This window comes from Hyla sarda, chromosome 7 (genome assembly GCF_029499605.1).
Source record: "Hyla sarda isolate aHylSar1 chromosome 7, aHylSar1.hap1, whole genome shotgun sequence".
Lineage (NCBI taxonomy): Eukaryota > Metazoa > Chordata > Amphibia > Anura > Hylidae > Hyla > Hyla sarda.
In genome coordinates this window covers 201,881,487-201,907,334 of record NC_079195.1, presented here as the reverse complement: position 1 = coordinate 201,907,334, position 25,848 = coordinate 201,881,487, and the positions used below count along the sequence as shown (strand labels likewise).

Genomic DNA, 25,848 nt, shown 5'->3' with positions numbered 1-25,848 from the left:
GAGTCCTATCAGACAGGAGAGAGCACAGAGGAGTGCTATCAGACAGGAGAGAGCACAGAGGAGTCCTATCAGACAGGAAAGAGCACATAGGAGTCCTATCAGACAGGAGAGAGCACAGAGGAGTACTATTAGACAGGAGAGATCACAGAGGAGTCCTATCAGACAGGAGAGAGCACAGAGGAGTCCTATCAGACAGGGGAGAGCACAGAGGAGTACTATTAGACAGGAGAGAGCACAGAGGAGTCTTATCAGACAGGAGAGAGCACAGAGGAGTACTATTAGACAGGAGAGAGCACAGAGGAGTACTATGAAACAGAAGAGCACAGAGGAGTCCTATCAGACAGGAGAGAGCACAGAGGAGTCCTAGCAGACAGGAGAGAGCACAGAGGAGTGCTATCAAACAGGAGAGAGCACAGAAGAGTCCTATCAGACAGGAGAGAGCACAGAGGAGTCCTATCAGACAGGAGAAAGCACAGAGGAGTACTATGAAACAGAAGAGCACAGAGGAGTCCTATCAGACGGGAGAGAGCACAGAGGAGTCCTATCAGACAGGAGAGAGCACAGAGGAGTACTATCAGTTAGGAAAGAGCACAGAGGAGTGCTCTCAGACATGAGAGAGCACAGAGGAGTGCTATCAGACATGAGAGAGCACAGAGGAGTACTATCAGACATGAGAGAGCACAGAGGAGTACTATTAGACAGGAGAGAGCACAGAGGAGTCCTATCAGACAGGAGAGAGCACAGAGGAGTACTATCAGTTAGGAAAGAGCACAGAGGAGTGCTCTCAGACATGAGAGAGCACAGAGGAGTGCTATCAGACATGAGAGAGCACAGAGGAGTACTATCAGACATGAGAGAGCACAGAGGAGTACTATTAGACAGGAGAGAGCACAGAGGAGTCCTATCAGACAGGAGAGAGCACAGAGGAGTACTATCAGTTAGGAAAGAGCACAGAGGAGTGCTCTCAGACATGAGAGAGCACAGAGGAGTGCTATCAGACATGAGAGAGCACAGAGGAGTACTATCAGACATGAGAGAGCACAGAGGAGTACTATTAGACAGGAGAGAGCACAGAGGAGTCCTATCAGACAGGAGAGAGCACAGAGGAGTGCTATCAGACAGGAGAGAGCACAGAGGAGTCCTATCAGACAGGAGAGAGCACATAGGAGTCCTATAAGACAGGAGAGAGCACAGAGGAGTACTATCAGACAGGAGAGATCACAGAGGAGTCCTATCAGACAGGAGAGAGCACAGAGGAGTCCTATCAGACAGGGGAGAGCACAGAGGAGTACTATTAGACAGGAGAGAGCACAGAGGAGTCTTATCAGACAGGAGAGGGCACAGAGGAGTACTATTAGACAGGAGAGGGCACAGAGGAGTACTATGAAACAGAAGAGCACAGAGGAGTCCTAGCAGACAGGAGAGAGCACAGAGGAGTCCTAGCAGACAGGAGAGAGCACAGAGGAGTGCTATCAAACAGGAGAGAGCACAGAAGAGTCCTATCAGACAGGAGAGAGCACAGAGGAGTCCTATCAGACAGGAGAGAGCACAGAGGAGTACTATGAAACAGAAGAGCACAGAGGAGTCCGATCAGACGGGAGAGAGCACAGAGGAGTCCTATCAGACAGGAGAGAGCACAGAGGAGTACTATCAGTTAGCAAAGAGCAGAGAGGAGTGCTATCAGACATGAGAGAGCACAGAGGAGTGCTATCAGACATGAGAGAGCACAGAGGAGTCCTATCAGACATGAGAGAGCACAGAGGAGTCCTATCAGACAGGAGAGAGCACAGAGGAGTCCTATCAGACAGGAGAGAGCACAGAGGAGTCCTATCAGACAGGAGAGAGCACAGAGGAGTACTATCAGACAGGAGAGAGCACAGAGGTGTCTTATCAGACAGGAGAGAGCACAGAGGAGTCCTATCAGACAGGAGAGAGCACAGAGGAGTCCTATCAGACAGGAGAGAGCACAGAGGAGTACTATCAGACATGAGAGAGCACAGAGGAGTCCTATCAGACATGAGAGAGCACAGAGGAGTGCTATCAGACATGAGAGAGCACAGAGGAGTGCTATCAGACATGAGAGAGCACAGAGGAGTACTATCAGACATGAGAGAGCACAGAGGAGTACTATTAGACAGGAGAGAGCACAGAGGAGTCCTATCAGACAGGAGAGAGCACAGAGGAGTGCTATCAGACAGGAGAGAGCACAGAGGAGTCCTATCAGACAGGAGAGAGCACATAGGAGTCCTATAAGACAGGAGAGAGCACAGAGGAGTACTATCAGACAGGAGAGATCACAGAGGAGTCCTATCAGACAGGAGAGAGCACAGAGGAGTCCTATCAGACAGGGGAGAGCACAGAGGAGTACTATTAGACAGGAGAGAGCACAGAGGAGTCTTATCAGACAGGAGAGGGCACAGAGGAGTACTATTAGACAGGAGAGGGCACAGAGGAGTACTATGAAACAGAAGAGCACAGAGGAGTCCTAGCAGACAGGAGAGAGCACAGAGGAGTCCTATCAGACAGGAGAGAGCACAGAGGAGTGCTATCAAACAGGAGAGAGCACAGAAGAGTCCTATCAGACAGGAGAGAGCACAGAGGAGTCCTATCAGACAGGAGAGAGCACAGAGGAGTACTATGAAACAGAAGAGCACAGAGGAGTCCGATCAGACGGGAGAGAGCACAGAGGAGTCCTATCAGACAGGAGAGAGCACAGAGGAGTACTATCAGTTAGCAAAGAGCAGAGAGAAGTGCTATCAGACATGAGAGAGCACAGAGGAGTGCTATCAGACATGAGAGAGCACAGAGGAGTCCTATCAGACATGAGAGAGCACAGAGGAGTCCTATCAGACAGGAGAGAGCACAGAGGAGTCCTATCAGACAGGAGAGAGCACAGAGGAGTCCTATCAGACAGGAGAGAGCACAGAGGAGTACTATTAGACAAGAGAGAGCACAGAGGTGTCTTATCAGACAGGAGAGAGCACAGAGGAGTCCTATCAGACAGGAGAGAGCACAGAGGAGTACTATCAGACAGGAGAGAGAGCACAGAGGAGTCCTATCAGACAGGAGAGAGCACAGAGGAGTACTATCAGATAGCTCAGAGCAGTCATTCAGATGCTCAGGGCAGTCATGGCACCCTTGGGTCTCCATTCAGAGACCATAGGTGCTTCTTTCTAACTGGAGACTCTGGTCTCTGCTCTCAAGATTGGGGGGGGGAGTGGCAGTCGAGCCTTCTGAGATCAGATAACTTTACAAGATGAGAAAAGCCCTTTAATAATTTATATCTCTGAATACATAGACATGTCATGTTCCAGTGCAGAACGTGGTTCTGTACAGTTTCCTAAAGTCCCCTCAGGTAAAGTCCCTCAAGTCCACGGGGCTCTCCTGCGGGATCTCCGTAGGTCATTATTATTATTTCTATTGTACATTAATTCTGTATGTTTATTTCAGGTATTGTACAGTGAATTTAACCTATGTACAAAGGTTACTGTATAGGACCTTCCTAAGGTCATGTGATATGGTCATGTGTTATGTGATCACCTGACACCCAGAATTCCAGAGGCACAGGTAACCACAGGCAACCAGCTACCAATGGGCTTTAGTCCAGCCCCCTGATATATAAGGGGCTGTAGCCTCCACACTAGGTCTTCTCTTCTCTCTTCACTTCCTTTACAGTAAAGCAAGCACCAGTCCTGTACAAGTTCAGTCCAGTACAGCTAGACCAAATCCTACAAGTCTGCAGCCACATCTAATCTGTTAGTCTCATCTATGTCTAAGTCAAGTCTCTACTGTCCCTACCAAAGTCATAACAGTAGCACAGGGGCCTGCACCATCATTATTACTACTACTAGTCCAAGCAAACAGGTTTCCTGTGTCCCGGTCACCTCTGTGGAAGTTGGCTATCTGTAAGAAATGTTATACTGCCTGCTTCAGTAAAGTTCCAGTTGCATCAAAACCTGCTTTGGACTCTCATTTAATATATGCCATTTCTGGGTCGGTTGTCGGCGGTGCCGCCAGTGCCCTACACCAAACGACCACATCCTGGCGTCACGAACACTACAAGGGATTATACTACTATCTGCCCCATGGCTATTACAACCTGCCCCTACTACTACCTGCACTACACCACCTGGGTACCACAGACAAGTTGAGCGATGGTGACCCCAATATATCCTACTAAGTGTAAAAAAAATCAGTAACATTAAATCTTACAGGTTCTGGCATTTTTATAATCTCGGTGTCATGAACAGAAAATCCCTGAATTGATGTTACTGTCATGTGCATTCAAGTGATGCTGCTTGTTTGTTCCCCATTTTGTTATTTAAACTTGATAAAAACACAAAAACATCTGAGATTTAAACATTTCACATTTGAGTGACTCCTTTAATATGTAAAACAATCAATTAGATGCTGCACCTATAATAAAGAAAGAATTATTCATCGCTTTTTCTATGGTCTCTGTGGGATATAAGAAACTCACAACGATTCATTGTGCAGACTTATAAAAGCGGAGAATATCGCCTACTACCCCCTCCTCCTGTCCCCCGTACTGTCCAGGGACTGTCCTCAAGGAGATGATTGATGAAAGCTCTCACTGTATTCAAGCAGCAGGAATTACAACCTATGTATTATTAAATAGCTCAGTGTGTGGCCAGTGTCCAACCAGCCCTGGGAACGGAGCAGAAAATACAGTATGAATTGCATGAAAGAACATGGAAGTAGAACAATAAGCTTTGTTCCAATTGCTCTAATTTTCTCAAATGTTACATTTCAATTAAAGAAGAACTTTGGGAACATGTTTTTGTGCTTATATAATTAATCAAAGGCTATTTCTAAAGAATAATGTAGAGTTTCTTGTGTATGCCTTGTGCGTTTTTGTTCAAGTGGCAGGCATGAATTTTCAGCCATACTGATTCCAGTTTAAGCACTGAAATTATTTTCTAATGCTGCTTTTTCCCATAAATTCTCTGGCTTTGCAGAGAGAGAAGGTGGAGTCTCTTTTCTGCACAGGGCCGGTTTTAGGCTTAGCGTGGCACTAGGCAAAATCAAAACTAACCGGATTTGCACATTTTTGGTCACTTCAAATACCATAAAAAATATCTAAAAGGCAATTGAAAAGTCCCATTAAAACAAAAATGGTACCAATAAAAACTACAAATGAAAGCCCAAAAAATGACCCTCATATATCCCCATATACAGAAAAATAAGAGTTATAGGGATCAGAATCAGAAAATTAAAATTTTATATTTTTGTATAGTTCCCCCACATTAGGTTGGCAGTACAGTTCCCCCCATATTAGGTGTGCAGTACAGTTCCCCCCACATTAGGTGCAGCACAGTTCCCCCACATTTGGTGCAGTATAGCTCCCCCACATTAGGTGCAGTATAGTTCCCCATATTAGGTGCAGTATAGTTCCCCCACATTAGGTGCAGTATAGCTCCCCCACATTAGGTACAGTATAGTTCCCCACATTAGGTGCAGTATAGTTCCCCCACATTAGGTGCAGTATAGCTCCCCATATTAGGTGCAGTACAGTTCCCCCGCATTAGGTGCAGTATAGCTCCCCCACATTAGATGCAGTATAGTTCCCCATATTAGGTGTAGTATAGTTCTCCCACATTAGGTGCAGTATAGCTCCCCACATTAGGTGCAGTACAGTTCCCCCACATTAGGTGCAGGATAAAATAAAAACTACAAATGAAAGCCCAAAAAATGACCCTCATATATCCCCATATACAGAAAAATAAGAGTTATAGGGATCAGAATCAGAAAATTAAAATTTTATATTTTTGTATAGTTCCCCCACATTAGGTTGGCAGTATAGTTCCCCCCACATTAGGTTGGCAGTACAGTTCCCCCCATATTAGGTGTGCAGTACAGTTCCCCCCACATTAGGTGCAGCACAGTTCCCCCACATTTGGTGCAGTATAGCTCCCCCACATTAGGTGCAGTATAGTTCCCCATATTAGGTGCAGTATAGTTCCCCCACTTTAGGTGCAGTATAGCTCCCCCACATTAGGTACAGTATAGTTCCCCACATTAGGTGCAGTATAGTTCCCCCACATTAGGTGCAGTATAGCTCCCCATATTAGGTGCAGTACAGTTCCCCCGCATTAGGTGCAGTATAGCTCCCCCACATTAGATGCAGTATAGTTCCCCATATTAGGTGTAGTATAGTTCTCCCACATTAGGTGCAGTATAGCTCCCCACATTAGGTGCAGTACAGTTCCCCCACATTAGGTGCAGGATAGTTCCCCATATTAGGTGCAGTATAGTTCCCCCCATCAGCTGCAGTATAGTTCCCCCACATTAGGTGCAGTATAGTTCCCCACATTAGGTGCAGTACAGTTCTCCCACATTAGGTGCAGTATAGTTCCCCCACATTAGGTGCAGTATAGGTCCCCACATTAGGTGCAGTACAGTTCCCCCACATTAGGTGCAGTATAGTTCCCCCAGATTAAGTGCAGTATAGTTCCCCCACATTAGGTGCAGTACAGTTCCCCCACATTAGGTGCAGTATAGTTCCCCCACATTAGGTGCAATATAGTTCCCCCACATTAGGTGCAATATAGTTCCCCCAGATTAAGTGCAGTATAGTTCCCCCACATTAGGTGCAGTACAGTTCCCCCACATTAGGTGCAGTGTAGTCCCCCACATTAGGTGCAGTATAGTTCCCCCACATTAGGTGCAATATAGTTCCCCCACATTAGGTGCAGTATAGTTCCCCCAGATTAAGTGCAGTATAGTTCCCCCACATTAGGTGCAGTATAGTTCCCCCACATTAGGTGCAGTATAGTTCCCCCAGATTAAGTGCAATATAGTTCCCCACATTAGGTGCAGTATAGTTCCCCCAGATTAAGTGCAGTATAGTCCCCCACATTAGGTGCAGTATAGTTCCCCCACATTAGGTGCAGTATAGTTCCCCCAGATTAAGTGCAGTATAGTCCCCCACATTAGGTACAGTATAGTTCCCCCACATTAGGTACAGTATAGTTCCCCATATAAGGTGCAGTACAGTTCCCCCACATACATACAGCCTTCAGCCATATACAGAGTATGTATGTCTGTGTACTGCCCCACTTCAGTGTTCCGACCACCGGTCCTCTAGTCTGGGGTCACGATCTACTGCTATGGCCTATAGACCATAGGAATAGGTCCCTGGACCGGAAGACCAGTGGTCGGAACACCGAGGAGGACGTGCTGCCAGCTGGTGCTGGTGACTTACCATTCCGGCCGGCGCGATTCCTCCTCACTGCTCCGCTCCACTCCTCCATTGCTATGGGCGCACGCACGGGGGGCCACCGCAGAAAGGTAACAGGGAATTCCTTGTGTCCCAAAAAGATTTTTCGGGACACATGGATGTCCAGAATGTGAGGGGGGCCCCCTGCGGGCTGCGCAGTGGCGGCCGCGGATCCCCACTGGGCTTGATTAGGCCTATGCTGAGCAGCCGGCAGGGTGCCCCCTGGGGGATGGGGGCCCTAGGCAATTGCCTGGTTTGCCCCGCCCTAACGCCGGCCCTGTCTCTGCAGTTCCCCTAATGATATCACTGGTGATCTATCACCCGGCTAGACTTCAGCAGTCTAAACTGCTGAGACTCATAAGTGGGTGGGGTCAGTGCAAATTATTTGCAGTTCCCAGGGGAGGACCCAAGAAGGACCCCAATTCTTGATCTCCCCGGTGGTCCAGTCAAGGGTAGGAGAATGACGTTGGAGCCATGGCAGACCGAGGAGGACTTTAGAGGTGCAGTTGGGCAGAACAAAATTTTTTATTTTTTCGTGATGCACTCCAATGCTCATAAGCAGGGATTCTGTGCGGTAACGCACAGCGCAGTCCAATTTTACTCCGTTGACAGAAGAAATGTAGAGCGGCTTGACGGGACGGGTCACTGGGATGCTGAACCTATTAACAAAAGAGGCCAAAATAAAATTTCCCGCAGAACCAGAGTCCAAGAAGGCCACAGCTGAGAAGGAGGAGTTGGCAGAAGGAGAAATCCGCACGGGCACAGTGAGACGTGGAGAAGCAGACTTCACACCTAGAGACGCCACTCCCACGTGACCTGGGTGCGTGCGTGCGTTTCCCAGACGCGGAGGACGAATAGGGCAATCCACTAGGAAATGTTCAGTACTAGCGCAGTACAGGTATAAATTTTTATCTCTGCGGCAAGTCCTCTCTTCATGGGTCAGGCGAGACCGATCCACTTGCATAGCCTCCTCGGCGGGAGGCACAGGGGTAGATTGCAAAGGATACTGGGAGAGAGGTGCCCAGAGATCAAGGTCCTTTTCCTGGCGGAGTTCCTGGTGTCTTTTAGAAAAATGCATGTCAATGAGGGTGGCCAAATGGATAAGTTCAGACAGGTTAGCTGGAATTTCTCGTGCGGCCAGTACATCTTTGATGTTGCTGGATAAGCCTTTCTTGAAGGTCGCGCAGAGAGCCTCATTGTTCCAGGCTAGCTCAGAGGCGAGGGTACGAAACTCGATGGCGTATTCACCTACAGAAGAACTTCCTTGGACCAGGTTCAGTAAAGCAGTCTCAGCGGAGGAGGCCCGGGCTGGTTCCTCGAAGACACTACGGACTTCAGCGAAGAAGGACTGGACAGTGGCTGTGGCAGGATCATTGCGGTCCCAGAGCAGTGTGGCCCATGACAAGGCCTTTCCAGACAAAAGACTAACTACGAAAGCCACCTTAGACCGTTCTGTAGGAAATTGGTCCGACAACAGCTCCAAATGTAGGGAACATTGAGACAGGAAACCACGGCAGAGTTTAGAGTCCCCATCAAATTTGTCCGGCAGGGACAAGCAGAGGTTAGGAGCGGACACTTGCTGCGGAGGAGGTGCAGGAGCTGGCGGAGGAGATGGTCGCTGCTGTACCTGTGGCAGAAGTTGCTGTAGCATGGCGTACAACTGCGACAGCTGCTGTCCTTGTTGGGCGATCTGTTGGGATTGCTGGGAGACCACCGTGGATAGGTCAGCGAGACTTGGCAGGCTGGATGTGGATCCTCTGTGTCAGTGAGGGATTGGCGTGGACCGTACCGGTGGACCGGTTCTAAGTTGCTACAGGTATTCACCAGAGCCCGCCGCAAAGCGAGATGGTCTTGCTGCGGCGGTAGCAACCAGGTCGTATCCACCGGTAACGACTCAACCTCGCTGACTGCTGAGAAGGCGTGGGACAGAAGGACAAGACAGAGGCGAGGTCAGACGTAGCAGAAGGTCAGGGCAGGCGGCAAGGTTCGTAGTCAATGGTAACGGCAGAAGGTCTGGAAACACTGGTATGGCAATCACAGGAAACGCTTTCACTAGGCACAAGGGCAACAAGATCCGGCAATGCAGGGAAGGGGAAGTGAGGTAATATAGAGCAAGGAGCAGGTGGAAGCTAATTACACTGATTGGGCCAGGCACCAATTAGTGGTGCTCTGGCCCTTTAAATCTTAGAGAGCTGGCGCGCGCGCGCCCTAGGGAGCGGAGCCACGCGCGCCAGGACGTGAAAGCCGGGGACCGGGATAGGTAAGTGGATTGGGAAGTGATCCGCGAGCGGAGTGCTTCTTTAAAAAGCCTGGCCAGGGTTAAACTAAACTTTTATGTATCCTATTTATTTTACCATATAATAAATTACAAAGCCAGACAGGAAAAAATTATTTGTAGTGAAAAATGTAAAACTAGAAAGGGAATTGCAGCTTATTATTATTTTTTTAAACGAACATGCTACTTTTATTCTAGTTGGAATATACTGACAGAAACCATTTCAGCGCTATTTTAGCATGGTCATGGGGAGTAACAGAGTAGAGTGATGTCACATCTGCTGTAATCCATGAAAACTGGTCAGATCACTTTAAATTTTCAACTGCAGACAAAAGATGCTTAGTATCTTGAATAAAGCCAGATATAGTAGGGATGAGTGGCTGAAGAAGATTCTCCAACCAGGCCGATAGGTTCTCATTTAGAGAACCTATACCTGCAACTATGGGTCTGACTGGTGGGAGAAAATAATTCTTGTGTATTTTAGGGAGTGAATGAAAAATGGCTGTAATAGGATGTTCAATTTTAATGTAATCAGCCTGTGATTTGGAAAGAAAGCCATTACTTCCCCCAAATCAACAAGATGTTTTAACTGTTCTTTAAATATGGAACAGGGGTTGCTGGATAGCGGTCTATATGTATCAGTGTCAGATAATAATTCAAGGCTAAGTTTTTTATATAGGTCGGCATCGAGCAACACTACAGCCCCACCTTTATCTGCTTGACGTACAATCAAGTCGAAATGTCTTTAAGGGCCATGAATTCCTGTTATGTGAGATTAGAATAAGTTCATTTAAAGCTAAAAAAAATGAAAAAAAGTGATATGTTACTCAGGACCCAATCCTGATCATGTGCATATAATTGTTATGTGTCTCGGACCTATATATCCAGAGATAGAAGCATTTATCTGCTGGTGAGTTACTTTTTCATTGTGCAGGCTGGAGGGGGCGTGTCAGTCTGTCTCCCTCACAGGAGCAAGCCTGGGCAGTCAGCCAATCAGTACTCTCTACTCTGTAACCCTTTCCTCTCTGGTTTTATGCTGTGTCATGTGTCAGATACTTGGAGCTTGCCTGCAGTAATCAGAAGACATTATGGTGAATTCATCACAGGATAAAATTTATAAATATAAGAATAGATCTTTATAAAATTAGTGCAAGGATTTTTTTAGATAAAAGTACAGCATTTTTATGAATACATGTTCTATCTGTTTTATCTTCTCCTAGTAAAGCTGGATGCCAATCATCACTATGTGTGTCATTCATCTTTCACAGACTCCTGAATGTTTGATCAACTTTGTCATTCAGGAGTCCGAGAAAGCTTTGACTATTTCAGCATGCTGGGAGTTGTAGTTTAGTAACAACTGAAGCTGCAATGTTTGTAAATAACTGTGTTAGAGCAGTGTTGCCTCCAGCTGTTTTAAAACTACAGCTCCCAGCATGTCCACACATCCTTTATCTGTAGTTTTGCATGCACAATAGAAATCTACTATACTGGATACCGGTATGCTTTACGGCCGGTATCCAGTATGCTGTAAAATCTAGACTAGTCTGTCTGGCTTAAAGACAGGCGACCCCTAGTGGTGGCTACTTTGAGCTTGAATTTCAGGTGAAAATGTAAAAAATTTTAACAGGTGTATATTGTGAAATGTCATATTATAATGAGTCCTGCAATATATGAAAAGCTTTTAACAATGACAGTGCCTCTTTAACTGAATGGAATAATTCGGTCAGGTCTCGCTCCACAGACTCCTGGAAAAAATCAAGTGTCTGGGTGCGAGACATGACCGGATAGAAGTAAGGATTTTTTATATTGAAATTGGGAATGACACTGCCTGTGGAATCAGAGGGTTCATACATATGTTGTAATTCAGATATAGTGCACAATTCAGAAAAAGAACAAGTGAACACTTTTACGCCACCAATCTGTGTATTAAACAAAGTAGCAATACCATCCTCCAATATATTGTCATTTGAAACATCTACTAAATAATCCTCCCCACATATATAAGATGGATTATCGACATGGGCAAAGTGTTTACGGGTTGTAATACCTCTCACACATCTGTTAACGTCCAATAAAGTAGAAAATAAATCAAAAATTTGAGTTGGAGAAAAGGACAATCCTTTAGACAATAAAGAAATGTGATGAGTGGACAGAACCTTGGCCGATAAATTATATATATGGGAATTGTTAATTCCTCCTGCGATGCTTTCTGCCCGCTTGTCGTTTTTTGACGATTTAGGTTTCACAGGTGCAGCTAGAACATGTGAAGAAGGAGTGGAATTGTGCGGACCGGGCACATCAATGGATTCAGGAGCAGAATCTGAGGAATTTGTATCTGTTTGAGTCCAAATATATTCATTGTCCATTTTATAATCTTGTGTGTCACGGATTAGACTGTTTAATGTCCATGATGGTGGCTTCTAGCCTGTTCAGGTTTTCTTGAATCTTCTTGTCCAAATCAGAAAAGGCAGCATTGTCCTCAAATTGAGAAACTGTTTTTTTGCAGCGTAGAAATATTATTCTGGAGTTGATCCAAAGCATTTTCTTCATATTTAATCAGGAGTTTTATAAATCATAGAGATGAGTCAGTTAATATCTCTTCCCATTCCTTTCTAAAGGCATCACAGTAAATTGTAGAAGGAAATTTCCTTATTCTGAGACCTCTCGGAATCATTTTATCATCCAGGTATTGTTGCAAAGTTGAAATCTCCCATGTGAGTCTCAGCTCTTGTATTAATGCCGTTTCCAGCTGTGACATGTTGATGCATAGATCTACAACCTCCTGTTTGTCTCGGCTTGCATTATTTAACAATGTATTCATTTTTTGTGCACCAACCTTCCAATCTTCTGCTGACTTCAAACACATGCTGGTGTTGGAGTTCCCAGTTGGCATACTGGTCGTAGTCATATCGGAGAAAGGGGCAAGGAATAAATCCCCAGGGGAGCACAAAACAAATAGCCTTTCAAAAGATACTGGCATTTGTGGTTTTATTCATGTACGACTAAGGGTGCTAACACTCCTGAAACGCGTTACTTTTTACCCCTGTTATGGCTTTTTTATAATAAAGAAATCCATTTTTGCATGACCATTTCCGCTGGACATTCCAAATCCTTGTTCCTGTATGAAGGGGGATTTTTTTTTTATACTTATAAAAACCTTTTTCTGACTTTGTTTTTTTTTTTTTACTTTTTCATTTAGCCCCTTTAAAGGGGAATTCCAGGAAAAACCTTTTTTTATTTTATATATATATATATATATATATATATATATATATATATATATGTATATATATATCAACTGGCTCCAGAAAGTTAAAAAATTTGTAAATTACTTCAATAAAAAAATCTTAATCCTTCCAATAATTAGCTGCTGAAGTTGAGTTGTTCTTTTCTGTCTGGCAACAGTGCTCTCTGCTGATATCTCTGCTTGTCTCGGGAACTGCACAGAGTAGAATAAGTTTGCTATGAGGATTTGCTTCTACTCTAGACAGTTCCCGAGACAGGTGTCCTCAGAGAGCACTTAGACAGAAAAGAACAACTGAACTTCAGCAGCTCATAAGTACTGAAAGGATTACGATTTACAAAAACTGTTTAGATGCTATTACTATTACTATTGATCATGGCATCTAAATAGTTAAATGACGGACATCAGAGTGATCTCCAATGTCCATCATTACTTACAGATCTCTGTCACAGATAGCAGCCAATTTGGTAGTAGTCAGGTCGACACTTCTGTCTATGGTGGTGGTGCACGAGGTGAGAGCAGACCAGTATATGGAATAGAAAACCAGCACTCACCTGAAATGCAAAATCATGTAGATTTATTGATCCATAGAAGAAATAGTAACATGAAGGACGCGTTTTCGGCATATTGCCTTCCTCAGCTCGCTGCCTAGGAAGCGAGCTGAGGAAGGCAATACACCGAAAACGCATCCTTCAATCTTGCATCCTTCAATCCTTCAATCCTGAACCTTCAATCCTGAATCTACATGATTTAACATTTCAGGTGAGTGCTGGTTTTCTATTCCATATACAGATAGCAGCCAGCACCTGCCAGGTATGGGACAGGCTTGGGTCCCGAGCCTTCGCCATACTCCCCTAGCCACCCCAAAGTAAATGTTCATCATGGGTCAGGAAGGGTTTAAACAACATAAGACATTGTGAAACAAGCCAAATTAGTTTAAATTGTTCCACCAAAGAAGTTATGCTGTGCCACTTGGTAAGTAAAAGGCATAGATGTCCATTAGGGCCAGGTTAGATAATAACCGCCCCTTCCATCTCTTTACCACCAAGCTTTCTACCTTAAAGATTGGTCAGGGTGTCTGAGTAGGGCCTGATCAATACTGATCAAAGCGGTTTGGAGGTGCGTTCCGAAGCTCAGAATCCAAGATGGCACCTGCTCCCTGGGACTCTTTAATCGTAGGCTCGATTTTATAAGACAAACAACTGCAAAAATGTTTATACGGCAGTATTTATTTTTGCTGGGAATATTTGGCATTATATTCTGTACCAGCTTTTGCCCACTGCTTTGCTCGCATTAAATTTTGGGTAACATAGATCTACTTTTAACGATCCTATAGTAATGAGGCCGCTCTGGGTAAAGTCTACGGCATCCAAACAACCCGAATTCTTTTAACTTTGATCGCTGTGTCTAAAGAGTTAATGCCGGACATGTGCCGGAACAGCGATGTCCGGCTTTAGCCACGGTTCCTGGCTGCTGATAGCTCCTGGCTCCTGAGCTCGCTTCATAACCCTCCCATGCCACAGTGCCAGGTATACCCAGCGTTCTGCAGCAAGGGGTTAATTCATACAAACTTTGAACCCCCGTTTCACCCCTTCAGGGGTGGAATTCTAGAAAACGTTAAAACATGTGTTTCTTTATCTCTAATTGTTAGCCTAAAAACAAAGTTTCATGCTTCTAGCTTCAAAAATGATGGACTTCCATACAAATTTTCAACCCCTTTTTCACCCCCTTAAGGGTTGAATTTTGAAAAATCCTCTCTAATTCCTCGTCTACTTCTTAAAAACAACACGTGCAAAAATTCAGCTTTCTAGGACCAAGGGTTTAGACTGGGCGTTGATGAGTCAGTGAGTCAGGCCTTCTCTTTATATATATATATATATATATATATATATATATTTATATTTATAGATAGATAGATAAAGTGGCCCAGGTTGGATTAAAAAATATATATATATAAAAAAAATATATATATATACTCACCTCCCTAATCTCCCACCAATACTGGATCCCCGCTATGCACCATTTTTTTCTCACCTCAGCACATGAGTAATGGCTAATAAACATCCAGCCAATCACTTGCTGAGGCGGGTCACCACAATGTCTGAACTATTAAAAAATAATGTTCTGTATTTTACAGGGTGAATGCCGTAACAAAAAAATTAAATACCCAATGCCGGAATTGTGTTATTTTTTTTTTTGTCAGCACACATTCCTAAAAACATAAGAAAAGCAATAAAAAATTTCCATCTGTATAAAAAATGTTCCCAATAATAACTATAGTTTACCATGCAAAAAAAAAAACACGGACCCTCACAAAGCATCGTAGACAGAAAGATAGAAAAAAAAGTTATAGGGGTCAGAACATGGTAATACAAAGTCAAATACTAAATTTATTTATTTATTAATTTATTTATTTTCTGTCAAGTAGTAAAATAAAACAAAAACAAAATACATTTTGTATCATTATAATCATAAGGATCTGCAAAACATTTTTTTTACTACACCTTGAATGCAGAAGAAATAAACGCACAATAAAATTGTGCAAATTCTTTTTTTTCTTTCTCCAGTTTGACCCCAATTTTTTTTCTTTTGCTTTGCAATACATTATATGGTGCAAATATATATATATATATATATATATATATATATATATATATATATATATATATATATAAAATAATAAGCTTTTATACAGCTCTGTCAATGGAAAAAGTGAAGATGTTATGGATCATAGACGATGAGAAAGAAAGGAAGGTGAAAGAAATAAAGACAAATAGCTGTGGGGGGAGGTGTATAACAGAGGATACATTCAGATTAAGAGGGTCAAACACACCATGTCGGTAACCTATGCATTGGCGCGTGGGCGAAAAAAAGTAAGGGTTCTTCCGGAGACTAACCCTAACCTGAAGAATTCATTGAACAGTTTGGAAGAAGTGCGCTCTGTTTTCCTACTCCTGATAAGCTCATTAAGGGGTTAAATGTACCTAGTAATGTTCCTGCACATGAATTGTAAAAGTACATAGCCTGAAATGTCACAGAAAAAATAAAACTTTTCAATGCGAATGATAAAATTCTATAAAGATGAAGACAAATATTCCCCTATTCAAGTAGATGTTGTCCTTGTGCTCTAGAGCAGTGAGTAGGAGTAATGTAATCACAATGTATGGTCTCAATACTGTGAACATTGTCGTTGTGTAGTATTTTCTAAAGCTCACGAAAGAAATCGCTTGACATTATTTAAAGATTGTTTCCAGCCTTTTAAAAAAAAATGCATACTGGCAAGGAATGGGTTGCGGAAAAAAAATAAATAAATGTACTCACCCCTTAGCTTGCCAACACCTCTGCTGCTCCTGTTTCCCCAACTGAAAGTGCTGCAATGATGACCCTGCAAATTGACCATGTGACGCTCACCTAGTGAGGCCAGTGATTGGCTGCAGAGTCACATGCTCAGTGTATAAGTACATCATCACAGCACTTCTGGTGTGGGAAACTGGTGGCAAAGGTGAGCATCCAATTTCCTGCTGGTATCCTGAAAGCTCATTTATATGTTAGACAATGAACAAAACACCATTAAAGGGGTCATCCAGTGAGAGGCAGTTAACCCCTTAAGGACTCAGCCCATTTTGGCCTTAAGGACTCAGACAATTTAATTTTTACGTTTTCATTTTTTCCTCCTCGCCTTCTAAAAATCATAACTCTTTTATATTTTCATCCACAGACTAGTATGAGGGCTTGTTTTTTGCGCGACCAGTTGTCCTTTGTAATGACATAACTCATTATATCATAAAATGTATGGCGCAACCAAAAAACACTATTTTTGTGGGGAAATTAAAACGAAAAACGCAATTTTGCTAATTTTGGAAGGTTTTGTTTTCACGCCGTACAATTTATGGTAAAAGTGACGTGTGTTCTTTATTCTGAGGGTCAATACGATTAAAATGATACCCATTATTATATACTTTTATATTATTGTTGCGCTTAAAAAAAATCACAAACTTTTTAACCAAATTAGTACGTTTATAATCCCTTTATTTTGATGACCTCTAACTTTTTTATTTTTCCGTATAAGTGGCGGTATGGGGGCTCATTTTTTGCGCCATGATCTGTACTTTTTTTTGATACCACATTTGCATATAAAAAACTTTTAATACATTTTTTATAATTTTTTTTTTTATAAAATGTATTAAAAAAGTAGGTATTTTGGACTTTTTTAATTTTTTTTCGTTCACGCCGTTCACCGTACGGGATCATTAACATTTTATTTTAATAGTTCGGACATTTACGCACGCGGCGATACCAAATATGTCTATAAAAAATGTTTTTTACGCTTTTTGGGGGTAAAATAGGAAAAAACGGACGTTTTACTTTTTTATTGGGGGAGGGGATTTTTCACTTTTTTTTTACTTTTACTTTTACATTTTTTTACATTTTTTTTTACACTTGAATAGTCCCCATAGGGGACTATTCATAGCAATACCATGATTGCTAATACTGATCTGTTCTATGTATAGGACATAGAACAGATCAGTATTATCGGTCATCTCCTGCTCTGGTCTGCTCGATCACAGACCAGAGCAGGAGATGCCGGGAGCCGCACGGAGGAAGGAGAGGGGACCTCCGTGCGGCGTTCTGAATGATCGGATCCCCGCAGCAGCGCTGCGGGCGATCCGATCGTTCATTTAAATCGCGAACCGCCGCAGATGTGTAGATCTGTATTGATCCCGGCACCTGAGGGGTTAATGGCGGACGCCCGCGAGATCGCGGGCATCGGCCATTGCCGGCGGGTCCCTGGCTGCGATTAGCAGCCGGGATCAGCCGCGCATGACACGGGCATCGCTCCGATGCCCGCGGTTATGCTTAGGACGTAAATGTACGTCCTGGTGCGTTAAGTACCACCTCACCAGGACGTACATTTACGTTCTGCGTCCTTAAGGGGTTAAAGGGGTTATCCAGGGAAAAAAAACTTTTTTTTTTAGATATCAACTTGCTCCAGAAAGTTAAACAGATTTGTAAATTACTTCTATTAAAAAATCTTAATCCTTTCAGTACTTATGAGCTGATGAAGTTAAGTTGTTCTTTTCTGTCTAAATGCTCTCTGATGACACCTGTCTCGGGAACTGTCCAGAGTAGAAGCAAATTCCCATAGCAAACCTATTCTGCTCTGAGCAGTTCCTGAGAAAAGCAGAGATGTCAGCAGAGAGCACTGTTTCCAGACAGATCAGAACTCAACTTCAGTAGCTGATAATTATTGGACGGATTAAGATTTTTTTTTATAGAAGTAATTTACAAATTTGTTTAACTTTCTGGAGCCAGTTGATCTAAAAAAAAAAAAAAAAGTTTTTTCCTTGGAATACCCCTTTAACACTCTGCATCCCTCGACATGTTTCATTGCAAGCTGCGGCTTTGACAAAGCCGCAGCTTGCGGTGAAACATGTCGAGGGAGGCAGAGTGTTAAGTTTAAAAAGCAGTGCTCACCCAATCCATGCAAGCTACTGTGGTCTGCATCCACAGAGCCTTCAATAAATAATGATTTGGAAGGATTTGAGCAACCTTCAGACAAGAAGTAACTGGACCAGGGATTGTGTGAGACTAAGCGGAGCTTTATCATAACCTGTGCAGAGGAAAAGTTGATGAGTTGCCCATAGCAACCAATCAGATCGCTTCTTTCATTTTTAAAAGGGCCTGTGCAAAATGAAAGAAGCGATCTGATTGGTTGCTATGGGCAACTGGGCAACTTTTCCTCTGCACAGGTTTTGATAAATCTCCCCCATAGTGTTTAACCTATTGTGTGTAGAAATAAAGTTTAAAAAACTATTTTAGTTTATGGGAAATAAAGGGAAATTATTGGATCACCTGGATGGTGATCTATTGGTGAATGCATCTAATAAGTTTGGCACACCTACACATTACCACCATACAAGTTAAAGGTGTAGAGAAATCACTCACCGATACCACCCTTGGTAAATTCCCCCCCTCTATATGACACTACAGTATCTAATAATAACCCCCTTAATTAGGTTGGCTAGAAAGATAATTGAAGGAGGTCATTAGGTATAAATGGCTAGGGCTGGTGTAAAAACAAAACACACGCTATACCCACCTTCTCCTCCGGTCCCCTGCAGCTGCCATGCCAACACTCCTGGTCCTGCACTGGTCTCCACTTCTTCCCGGTTCTGTGTCATCCTGATCCCACTGGACCTGCCCGTTCAGCCAATCAATGACTAAGATAGGAGACTACTGTGGCCAATAATTGGCTGAGCAGACTGGACCTGTGGGGTCAAAAGGACACAGAACCAAAAGAGACCAGAGGAGAACCTAAATCATTAGCACAGCACTGGTGGAGATGAAAATAACGTGTACTATTTTTACACCACTTCCCAGCCGTAAAGCAAATTTTTGCTTTCCCTTGGAGGTATCCTAAATTGTGCAGATGTTTCCTGGACTGTCCTGTGGAGGTGGCCCATTCAAGACAATGTGCCAAAAGTTGTCCACAAGAGTGGCCAGAGCAAGGGGACAGCCTCAAGTCTAAAGTTCTGGCCAGTTACTGTGTTGTGTCTCTCTGCAGACCCCACTTATATCATTGAGTTGTGACCCCCCCATCACAGAACCTATTTCACCCCACTCCAAACAGGGTGTCTACCATACCCTGGGGACCCATTTCCCCTGTTACACATAGTCAGAGGAGTGATTTATATTATTGTAGATGCCCATTAGAAGAAAAAGAAAAATCAGTACATTAAAAGAAAGGAAGGAAGTGAATGTTTGATGAGTGAGGGCAGGCTCAGTGCTTGCCACGGACAGTGAAGGTTACAAAATTTTAGCAGCAGAACGGAGAGATTTGTGAGCAAAATACAAAAGTTATACACATAAAAAAGTCTAAAAAAGTCATGTAAAGCATCTGCATGACCTAGTGAGTAACATATATGAGCATTATTTTTTTCTGTGTAATGGTACACTTTAATGATTATTAGACGTGTTTGTAATCGAACTAAGATATGTAATATGTATTTGTAGGAAACCACTTTAACAATTACATTTCTATTTCAACCATATTGATTATCCCAGAACATACATTTTAGTCTTTAGTACATGTAATGAACCAATGCTCGGTGCAAAACCATATGAAGTTACAGGTTAATAGGAGCTGAGCACAGCAATTCTTCTCTGTCCTCAAGCTTTTTACATTATATAGAAAATCCCAGAGGTCTGCTTGGAAAGCGCTCACGCAGAAAAACACTCAAAACATCCTGCGGAGCTGAGATCACAACCGGGGACTGGGAAATACAAACCAACAGGCAGAATGTAGACAGGCAAACAAGTACTTGTTATCAGTCACAGGGGGTAATCACAAAGGATCATGGGGGCTGGATAAAGGGGACATGCACCGCAAAGCCTCAAACACTATGGAGAAAGTGAGATCATAGTTCATAAGGTTGAAAAAATACCAGAGTCCATCAAGTTCACCCTATAACCCTAATGAGTCCCTACTGAGCTGATCCAGTGGAAGGCAAAAAACCCTCATACTAGAGGTAAAAATTCCTTTCCGACTCCAAATATGGCATCAGTATAAATCCCTGGATCAACGTTCTGTCACTATAAATCTATTATACAGGGTGGGCCATTTCTATGGATACACCTTAATAAAATGGGAATGGTTGGTGATATTAACTTCCTGTTTGTGGCACATTAGTATATGTGAGGGGGGAAACTTTCAAGATGGGTGGTGACCATGTCGGCCATTTGTCGGCCATTTTGAATCCAACTTTAGTTTTTTCAATAGGAAGAGGGTCATGTGACACATCAAACTTATTGGGAATTTCACAAGAAAAACAACGATGTGATTCAATGTACTGCCCATTGTGTTGGATTGTCAATGCAACCCTCTTCTCCCACTCTTCACACACTGATAGCAACACCGCAGGAGAAATGCTAGCACAGGCTTCCAGTATCCGTAGTTTCAGGTGCTGGACATCTCGTATCTTCACAGCATAGACAATTGCCTTCAGATGACCCCAAAGATAAGTCTAAGGGGGTCAGATCGGGAGACATTGGGGGAACATTCAACTGGCCCACGACAACCAATCCACTTTCCAGGAAACTGTTCATCTAGGAATGCTCGGACCTGACACCCATAAAGTGGTGGTGCACCATCTTGCTGGAAAAACTCAGGGAACGTGCCAGCTTCAGTGTATAAAGAGGGAAACACATCATCATGGAGCAATTTCGCATATCCAGTGGCCTTGAGGTTTCCATTGATGAACAATGGCCCCACTATCTTTGTACCCCATATACCACACCATACCATAAATTTTTGTGTTGCAACAGTCTTGGAGGGATCTATCCAATGTGGGTTAGTGTCAGACCAATAGCGGTGGTTTTGTTTGTTAACTTCACCATTCACATAAAAGTTTACCTCAACACTGAACAAAATCTTCTGCGTGAACTGAGGGTCCTGTTCCAATTTTTGTTTTGCCCATTTTGCAAATTCAATGCGCCGATCTGGGTCATCCTCGTTGAGATGCTGCAGTAGCTGGAGTTTGTGCCATTTGAGAGTAGCTAATATCCACCAAAGGGATGTTCGACTAATGCCACTCTCCAGTGACATGCGGCGAGTGCTACGCTGTGGGCTCTTGCTGAATGAAGCTAGGACAGCCACTGATGTTTCTTCATTAGTGACAGATTTCATGCGTCCACATTTTGGCAAATCCAACACTCAACCAGTTTCACAAAACTTAGCAAGCAGTTTGCTAACTGTAGCATGGGAGATGGGTGGTCTCGTAGGGTGTCTTGCATTGAAATCTGCTGCAATGACCCTGTCACCAGACATCAACACAATTTCTATCCGCTCCTCACGTGTTAACCTCGACGACATGTCAATGGCTGTAAACAAAGAGAAACTTGTAAATAACTCATGAAAGAATAAAGTTACGTTAAAACCAAGCACACCATTGTTTTTCTTGTGAAATTCCAAATAAGGTTGATGAGTCACATGACCCTCTTCCTATTGGAAAAACTAAAATTGGATTCAAAATGGCCAACTTCAAAATGGCCACCATGGTTACCACCCATCTTGAAAAGTTTTCCCCCTCACATATGCTAATGTGCCACAAACAGGAAGTTAATATCACCAACCATTCCCATTTTATTAAGCTGTATCTGTTACGCCGAGCGCTCCGGGTCCCTGCTCCTCCCCGGAGCGCTCGCGGCGTTTCTCTCTCTGCAGCGCCCCGGTCAGACCCGCTGACCGGGAGCGCTGCACTGACACTGCCGGCGGAGATGCGATTCGCATAGCGGGACGCGCCCGCTCGCAAATCGCATCCCAAGTCACTCACCTGTCCCGGCCCCCGGCTGTCATGTCCTGGCGCGCGCGGCTCCGCTCCTTAGGGCGCGCGCGCGCCAGCTCTCTAAGGTTTAAAGGGCCAGTGCACCAATGATTGGTGCCTGGCCCAATCAGCCTAATTAGCTTCCACCTGCTCCCTGGCTATATTACCTCACTTCCCCTGCACTTCCCTGCCGGATCTTGTTGCCTTGTGCCAGTGAAAGCGTTTAGTGTTGTCCAAAGCCTGTGTTCCAGACCTTCTGCTATTCCATTTGACTACGAACCTTTCCGCCTGCCCCGACCTTCTGCTACGTCTGACCTTGCCTCTGCCTAGTCCTTCTGTCCCACGCCTTCTCAGCAGTCAGCGAGGTTGAGCCGTTGCCGGTGGATACGACCTGGTTGCTACCGCCGCAGCAAGACCATCCCGCTTTGCGGCGGGCTCTGGTGAATAGCAGTAGCATCTTAGAACCGGTCCACCGACACGGTCCACGCCAATCCCTCGCTGACACAGAGGATCCACATCCAGCTAGCCGAATCGTGACAGTAGATCCGGCCATGGATCCCGCTGAGGTGCCGCTGCCGAGTCTCGCTGACCTATCCACGGTGGTCGCTCAGCAATCGCAGCAAATTGCCCAACAAGGACAGCAGCTGTCGCAGTTGACCGCCATGTTACAGCAACTTCTGCCACTACTACAGCAGCAACCATCTCCTCTGCCAGCTCCTGCACCTCCTCCGCAGCGACTGGCCGCTCCTAGCCTCCGCTTGTCCCTGCCGGACAAATTTGATGGGGACTCTAGACTCTGCCGTGGCTTTCTGTCTCAATGTTCCCTACATATGGAGATGTTGTCGGACCAATTCCCCACAGAACGGTCTAAGGTGGCGTTCGTAGTGAGTCTTCTTTCTGGAAAGGCCTTGTCTTGGGCCACACCGCTCTGGGACCGCAATGATCCTGCCACAGTCCAGTCCTTCTTCGCTGAAGTCCGTAGTGTCTTCGAGGAACCAGCCCGAGCTTCTTCTGCTGAGACTGCCCTGCTGAACCTGGTCCAGGGTAATTCTTCTGTAGGCGAGTACGCCATCCAATTTCGTACTCTCGCTTACGAATTATCTTGGAATAACGAGGCTCTCTGCGCGACCTTTAAAAAAGGCCTATCCAGTAACATCAAGGATGTGCTGGCCACACAAGAGATTCCTGCCAACCTGCAAGAACTTATCCATTTGGCCACCCGCATTGACATGCGTTTTTCTGAGAGACACCAGGAGCTCCGCCAGGAAAAAGACCTTGATCTCTGGGCACCTCTCCCACAGTATCTTTTGCAATCTACGCCTGTGCCTCCCGCCGAGGAGGCTATGCAAGTGGATCGGTCTCGCCTGACCCAGGAAGAGAGGACTCGCCGTAGGGAAAAAAATCTTTGTCTGTACTGCGCCAGTACCGAACATTTCTTGGTGGATTGCCCTATTCGTCCTCCACGTCTGGGAAACGCACGCACGCACCCAGTTCACGTGGGTGTGGCGTCTCTTGGTACGAAGTCTGCTTCTCCACGTCTCACGGTGCCCGTGCGGATTTCTCCTTCTGCCAACTCCTCCCTCTCAGCCGTGGCCTGCTTGGACTCTGGTGCCTCTGGAAATTTTATTCTGGACTCTTTGGTGAATAAGTTCTGCATCCCGGTGACCCGTCTCGTCAAGCCGCTCTACATTTCCTCGGTCAACGGAGTTAAATTGGACTGCACCGTGCATTACCGCACAGAACCCCTCTTAATGTGCATTGGACCCCATCACGAAAAGATTGAATTGTTCGTCCTTCCCAACTGTACCTCTGAAGTCCTCCTCGGTCTGCCATGGCTCCAGCATCATTCTCCCACTCTTGACTGGACCACCGGGGAGATCAAGAATTGGGTCCCTGCTTGCCGCAAGAAATGCCTCACGTCTCCTCCCAGTCCTGTCAGGCAAGCCTCGGTGCCTCCTCCTACACCTGGTCTCCCCAAAACCTATCAGGACTATGCTTTGCCTCCTCATAGCCCCTGTCCTGGTAACACTCTGCCCCGTGCCAAGCTTCACCCTCTGCCCTCCCTCCCCATTCCCACTCCTGCTGAACTGCCTGCATTTGATGAGGAAACCCTACAATCGCTCCCAGTGTCCTCGTCCCACGTGAAGCAATTGCCGGACAAAGAAAGGGGGAGACCTAAGTGGGGGGGGGGGGTACTGTTACGCCGAGCGCTCCGGGTCCCTGCTCCTCCCCGGAGCGCTCGCGGCGTTTCTCTCTCTGCAGCGCCCCAGTCAGACCCGCTGACCGGGAGCGCTGCACTGACACTGCCGGCGGGGATGCGAATCGCATAGCGGGACGCGCCCGCTCGCGAATCGCATCCCAAGTCACTCACCTGTCCCGGCACCCGGCTGTCATGTCCTGGCGCGCGCGGCTCCGCTCCTTAGGGCGCGCGCGTGCCAGCTCTCTAAGATTTAAAGGGCCAGTGCACCAATGATTGGTGCCTGGCCCAATCAGCCTAATTAGCTTCCACCTGCTCCCTGGCTATATTACCTCACTTCCCCTGCACTTCCTTGCTGGATCTTGTTGCCTTGTGCCAGTGAAAGCGTTTAGTGTTGTCCAAAGCCTGTGTTCCAGACCTTCTGCTATTCCATTTGACTACGAACCTTGCCGCCTGCCCCGACCTTCTGCTACGTCTGACCTTGCCTCTGCCTAGTCCTTCTGTCCCACGCCTTCTCAGCAGTCAGCGAGGTTGAGCCGTTGCCGGTGGATACGACCTGGTTGCTACCGCCGCAGCAAGACCATCCCGCTTTTCGGCGGGCTCTGGTGAATACCAGTAGCATCTTAGAACCGGTCCACCGACACGGTCCATGCCAATCCCTCGCTAACACAGAGGATCCACATCCAGCTAGCCGAATCGTGACAGTATCCATATAAATGGCCTACCCTGAGCCAGTTACTGACCCACTTACACACATTGTCCCCCAGCCCAATCCTTCTCATTTTATGCAACCACTTTTATGTGGCACCGTATCAAAGGTTTGGAAAAATCCAGATATACGACCTCCAGCGATTCCCCCTGGTCCAGTCTGGAGTTCACCTCCTCGTAAAAGCTGATCAGGTGACAGGACCGATCCCTCATAAAGCCATGCTGATATGGAGTCATACATTTATTTTTATCAATATACTCCAAAATAGCATCTCTTAGAAAACCCTCAAACAATTTACATAATGGAGGTTAAACTGACAGGCCTGTAATTCCCAGGGTCACCTTTTGACCCCCTTTTAAACATTAGCACCACATTTGCTAACTCTCTCTCTCACTATAGAGTCCTGGAGTATTAGAAATAGGGGTCTGTCTATTACTTAACTTAAAGGGGTTATCCAGGAAAAAACTTTTTTTTATATATTAACTGGCTCCAGAAAGTTAAACAGATTTGTAAATTACTTCTATTAAAAAATCTTAATCCTTTCAGTACTTATGAGCTTCTGAAGTTAAGGTTGTTCTTTTCTGTCTAAGTGCTCTCTGATGACACGTGTCTCGGGAACCACCCAGTTTAGAAGCAAATTCCCATAGCAAACCTCTTCTAAACTGGGCGGTTCCCGAGACACGTGTCATCAGAGATCACTTAGACAGAAAAGAACAACCTTAACTTCAGAAGCTCATAAGTACTGAAAGGATTAAGAAGTAATTTAGAAGTAATTTCCAAATCTGTTTAACTTTCTGAAGCCTGTTGATATATAAAAAAAAAGTTTTTTCCTGGATAACCCCTTTAACTCCCTTAGAACA

At 44.9% G+C, this 25,848-nt stretch overlaps 1 long non-coding RNA gene across 1 annotated transcript in view; it reads right to left on the bottom strand.

Moving 5' to 3' along the window:
* The window catches only part of LOC130283059 (uncharacterized), a 60,501-nt gene extending 41,600 nt beyond the window's left edge, over positions 1–18,901 (bottom strand). Inside the window, exon 1 of the long non-coding RNA XR_008846600.1 lies at positions 18,860–18,901. This is a non-coding gene — a long non-coding RNA (uncharacterized LOC130283059). The remainder of the gene's footprint in view (positions 1–18,859) is intronic.
* Between the last annotated feature and the right edge of the window lie 6,947 nt (positions 18,902–25,848).